Genomic DNA, 6,000 nt, shown 5'->3' on the forward strand with positions numbered 1-6,000 from the left:
TGCTCTATGACTCTGTGCTGTAGTGCTCTATGGCTCTATGACTCTGTGCTGTAGTGCTCTATGACTCTATGTCTCTGGGCTGTATTGCTCTATGACTCTGTGCTGTAGTGCTCTATGGCTCTATGACTCTGTGCTGTAGTGCTCTATGATTCTATGACTCTCTGCTGTAGTGCTCTATGACTCTATGCTGTAGTGCTCTATGACTCTGTGCTCTAGCTCTCTATGATTCTATAACTCTGTGCTGTAGTGCTCTATGACTCTGTGCTGTTGTGCTCTATGACTCTATGACTCTGTGCTGTAATACTCTATGACTCTATGACTCTGTGCTGTTGTACTCTATGGCTCTATGACTCTGTGCTGTTGTGCTCTATGATTCTATCACTCTCTGCTGTAGTGCTCTATGACTCTGTTCTGTAGTGCTCTATGACTCTATGACTCTGTGCTGTAGTGCTCTATGACTCTGTGCTGTTGTGCTCTATGATTCTATGACTCTGTGCTGTAGTGCTCTATGACTCCAAGACTGTACTGTAATGCTCTATGACTCTGTGCTGTTGTGCTCTATGGCTCTATGACTCTGTGCTGTTGTGCTCTATGATTCTATCACTCTCTGCTGTAGTGCTCTATGACTCTGTTCTGTAGTTCTCTATGACTCTATGACTCTGTGCTGTAGTGCTCTATGACTCTGTGCTGTTGTGCTCTATGATTCTATGACTCTGTGCTGTAGTGCTCTATGACTCCAAGACTGTACTGTAATGCTCTATGACTCTGTGCTGTAGTGCTCTATGATTCTACGACCCCGTGCTTTAGTGCTTTATGACTCTATGACTCTGTGCTGTTGTGCTGTATGATTCTCTGACTCTGTGCTGTAGTGCTTTATGACTCCAAGACTGTGCTGTAGTGCTCTATGATTCTATGACTCTGTGCTGTGGTGCTTTATGACTCTATGACCCTGTGCTCTAGTGCTCTATGATTCTATGACTCTGTGCTGTAGTGCTCTATGACTCTATGACTCTGTGCTGTATTGCTCTATGACTCTGTGCTGTAGTTCTCTATGGCTCTATGACTCTGTGCTGTTGTGCTCTATGATTCTATCACTCTCTGCTGTAGTGCTCTATGACTCTATGCTTTAGTACTCTATGACTCTGTGCTCGACTGCTCTATGATTCTATGACCCTGTGCTGTAGTGCTCTATGACTCTATGACTCTGTGCTGTAGTGCTCTATCACTCTATGACACTGTGCTGTAGTTCTCTATGACTCTATGACTCTATGCTGTAGTGCTCTATGACACCAAGACTGTGCTGTAGTGCTCTATGAATCTGTGACTCTGTGCTATTGTACTCTATGATTCTATTACTCTGTGCTGTAGTGCTCTATGTCTCTGTGCTGTAGTGCTCTATGACTCTATGACTCTGTGCTATATTACTCTATGATTCTATGACTCTGTGCTGTACTGCTCTATGATTCTATGACTCTGTGCTGTAGTGCTCTATGACTCTGTGCTGTATTGCTCTATGACTCTGTGCTGTAGTGCTCTATGGCTCTATGACTCCGTGCTGTAGTGCTCTATAACTCTATGCTGTAGTGCTCTATGACTGTGCTCTAGCGCTCTATGATTCTATAACTCTCTGCTGTAGTGCTCTATGACTCTGTGCTGTAGTGCTCTATGACTATGACTCTGTCCTGTAGTGCTCTATGACTCTGTGCTGTTGTGCTCTATGACTCTATGACTCTGTGCTGTAATGCTCTATGACTCTATGACTCTGTGCTGTAATGCTCTATGACTCTATGACTCTGTGCTGTTGTGCTCTATGGTTCTATGACTCTGTGCTGTTGTGCTCTATGACTCTATGCTGTAGTGCTCTATGACTGTGCTCTAGCGCTCTATGATTCTATAACTCTCTGCTGTAGTGCTCTATGACTGTGATGTCGTGCTCTATGACTGTATGACTCTGTGCTGTAGCTCTCTCTGACTCTATACTGTAGTGCTCTATGACCCTATAACTCTGTACAGCAGTGCTCTTTGACTCTGTGACTCCGTGCTGTAGTGCTCTGTGTCTCTTTGACTCTGTGCTGTAGTGCTCTATGATTCTATGACTCTGTGCTGTAGTGCTCTATGACTCTGTGCTGTAGTGTTCTGTGACTCTGTGCTGCAGTTCTCTATGACTCTATGACTCTGTGCTGTAATGCTCTATGACTCTATCACTCGGTGCTGTAGTGCTCTTTGGCTCTATGACTCTGTGCTGTAGTGCTCCCTGATTCTATGACTGTCTACCGTAGTGCTCTATGACTCTGTGCGATAGTGCTCTATGACTCTATGACTCTGTGCTGTAGTGCTCTATGATGCTATGACTGTTCTATAGTGCTCTATCACTCTATGACTCTGTGCTGTAGTGCTCTATAACTCTATGACTCTGTGCTGTAGTGCTCTATGACTCTGTGCTGTACTGCTCTATGACTCTGTGCTTTCGTGCTCTTTGACTCTGTGACTCTGTGCTGTAGTGCTCCATGTCTCTTTGACTCTGTGCTGTAGTGCTCTATGATTCTACGACTCTGTGCTGTAGTGCTCTATGTCTCTGTGACTCTGTGCTGTAGTGCTCTCTGACTCTGTACTGTAGTGCTCTATGATCCTATCACTCTGTGCTGTAGTGTTCTGTGACTCTGTGCTGTAGTGCCCTATGACTCTATGAATCTGTGCTGTAGTGCTCTATCACTCTATGACACTGTGCTGTAGTGCTCTATGTCTCTATGACTCCGTGCTGTAGTGCTCTATGACTATGCTGTAGTGCTCTATGACTCTATGACTCTATGCTGTAGTGCTCTATGAATCCAAGACTGTGCTGTAGTGCTCTATGACTCTATGACTCTGTGCTGTTGTGCTCTATGATACTATCACTCTCTGCTGTAGTGCTCTCTGACTCTATGCTGTAGTGCTCTATGAATCCAAGACTGTGCTGTAGTGCTCTATGACTCTATGACTCTGTGCTGTTGTGCTCTATGATTCTATCACTCTCTGCTGTAGTGCTCTATGACTCTATGCTGTAGTGCTCTATGACTCTGTGCTGTAGTGCTCTATGACTCTACGAATCTGTGCCTTAGTGCTCTATGACTGTGCTGTAGTGCTCTATGACTCTATGACTCTGTGCTGTAGTGCTCTATGACGCTGTGCTGTAATGCTCTATCACTCTATGACTCTGTGCTCCAGTGCTCTGTGAGACTATGACTCTGTGCTGTAGTGCTCTCTGACTCTGTGACTCTGTGACTCTGTGCTGTAGTGCTCTATGACTCTGTGCTGTAGTGCTTTATGACTCTATGACTCTCTGCTGTAGTGCTCTATGACTCAAAGACTGTGCTGTAGTGCTCTATGACTCTGTGACTCTGTGCTATTGTACTCTATGATTCTATTACTCTGTGCTGTAGTGCTCTATGACTCTGTGCTGCAGTGCTCTATGACTCTATGACTCTGTGCTATAGTACTCTATGATTCTATGACTCTGTGTTGTAATGCTCTATGACTGTGCTGTAGTGCTCTATGACTCTGTGCTGTATTGCTCTATGACTGTGATGTAGTGCTCTATGACTGTATGACTCTGTGCTGTAGTTCTCTCTGACTCTATACTGTAGTGCTCTATGATCCTATGACTCTGTACAGCAGTGCTCTTTGACTCTGTGACTCCGTGCTGTAGTGCTCTGTGTCTCTTTGACTCTGTGCTGTAGTGCTCTATGATTCTATGACTCTGTGCTGTAGTGCTCTATGACTCTGTGCTGTAGTGTTCTGTGACTCTGTGCTGTAGTTCTCTATGACTCTATGACTCTGTGCTGTAATGCTCTATGACTCTATCACTCGGTGCTGTAGTGCTCTTTGGCTCTATGACTCTGTGCTGTAGTGCTCCCTGATTCTATGACTCTGTGCTGTAGTGCTCTATGACTCTATGACTCTTTGCTGTGGTGCTCTATGACTCTATCACCTGGTGCTGTAGTGCTCTTTGGCTCTATGACTCTGTGCTGTAGTGCTCCATGATTCTATGACTCTGTGCTGTAGTGCTCTATGACTCCAAGACTGTGCTGTAGTGCTCTATGAATCTGTGACTCTGTGCTATTGATCTCTATGATTCTATTACTCTGTGCTGTACTGCTCTATGACTCTGTGCTGTAGTGCTCTATGACTGTATGACTCTGTGCTATAGTACCCTATGATTCTATGACTCCGTGCTGTACTGCTCTATGATTCTACGACTCTGGGCTGTAGTGCTCTATGACTCTATGTCTCTGGGCTGTATTGCTCTATGACTCTGTGCTGTAGTGCTCTATGGCTCTATGACTCTGTGCTGTAGTGCTCTATGATTCTATGACTCTCTGCTGTAGTGCTCTATGACTCTATGCTGTAGTGCTCTATGACTCTGTGCTCTAGCTCTCTATGATTCTATAACTCTGTGCTGTAGTGCTCTATGACTCTGTGCTGTTGTGCTCTAGGACTCTATGACTCTGTGCTGTAATACTCTATGACTCTATGACTCTGTGCTGTTGTACTCTATGGCTCTATGACTCTGTGCTGTTGTGCTCTATGATTCTATCACTCTCTGCTGTAGTGCTCTATGACTCTGTTCTGTAGTGCTCTATGACTCTATGACTCTGTGCTGTAGTGCTCTATGACTCCAAGACTGTACTGTAATGCTCTATGACTCTGTGCTGTAATTCTCTATGACTCTATGACTCTGTGCTGTTGTGCTCTATGGCTCTATGACTCTGTGCTGTTGTGCTCTATGATTCTATCACTCTCTGCTGTAGTGCTCTATGACTCTGTTCTGTTGTGCTCTATGACTCTATGACTCTGTGCTGTAGTGCTCTATGACTCTGTGCTGTTGTGCTCTATGATTCTATGACTCTGTGCTGTAGTGCTCTATGACTCCAAGACTGTACTGTAATGCTCTATGACTCTGTGCTGTAGTGCTCTATGATTCTACGACCCCGTGCTTTAGTGCTTTATGACTCTATGACTCTGTGCTGTTGTGCTGTATGATTCTCTGACTCTGTGCTGTAGTGCTTTATGACTCCAAGACTGTGCTGTAGTGCTCTATGATTCTATGACTCTGTGCTGTGGTGCTTTATGACTCTATGACCCTGTGCTCTAGTGCTCTATGATTCTATGACTCTGTGCTGTAGTGCTCTATGACTCTATGACTCTGTGCTGTATTGCTCTATGACTCTGTGCTGTAGTTCTCTATGGCTCTATGACTCTGTGCTGTAGTGCTCTATGATTCTACGACCCCGTGCTTTAGTGCTTTATGACTCTATGACTCTGTGCTGTTGTGCTGTATGATTCTCTGACTCTGTGCTGTAGTGCTTTATGACTCCAAGACTGTGCTGTAGTGCTCTATGATTCTATGACTCTGTGCTGTGGTGCTTTATGACTCTATGGCCCTGTGCTCTAGTGCTCTATGATTCTATGACTCTGTGCTGTAGTGCTCTATGACTCTATGACTCTGTGCTGTATTGCTCTATGACTCTGTGCTGTAGTTCTCTATGGCTCTATGACTCTGTGCTGTTGTGCTCTATGATTCTATCACTCTCTGCTGTAGTGCTCTATGACTCTATGCTTTAGTGCTCTATGACTCTGTGCTCGACTGCTCTATGATTCTATGACCCTGTGCTGTAGTGCTCTATGACTCTATGACTCTGTGCTGTAGTGCTCTATCACTCTATGACACTGTGCTGTAGTTCTCTATGACTCTATGACTCTATGCTGTAGTGCTCTATGACACCAAGACTGTGCTGTAGTGCTCTATGAATCTGTGACTCTGTGCTATTGTACTCTATGATTCTATTACTCTGTGCTGTAGTGCTCTATGTCTCTGTGCTGTAGTGCTCTATGACTCTATGACTCTGTGCTATATTACTCTATGATTCTATGACTCTGTGCTGTACTGCTCTATGATTCTATGACTCTGTGCTGTAGTGCTCTATGACTCTGTGCTGTATTGCTCTATGACTCTGTGCTGTA

Source organism: Mobula birostris, chromosome 8, assembly GCF_030028105.1.
Source record: "Mobula birostris isolate sMobBir1 chromosome 8, sMobBir1.hap1, whole genome shotgun sequence".
NCBI classification, from domain to species: Eukaryota; Metazoa; Chordata; class Chondrichthyes; order Myliobatiformes; family Myliobatidae; genus Mobula; species Mobula birostris.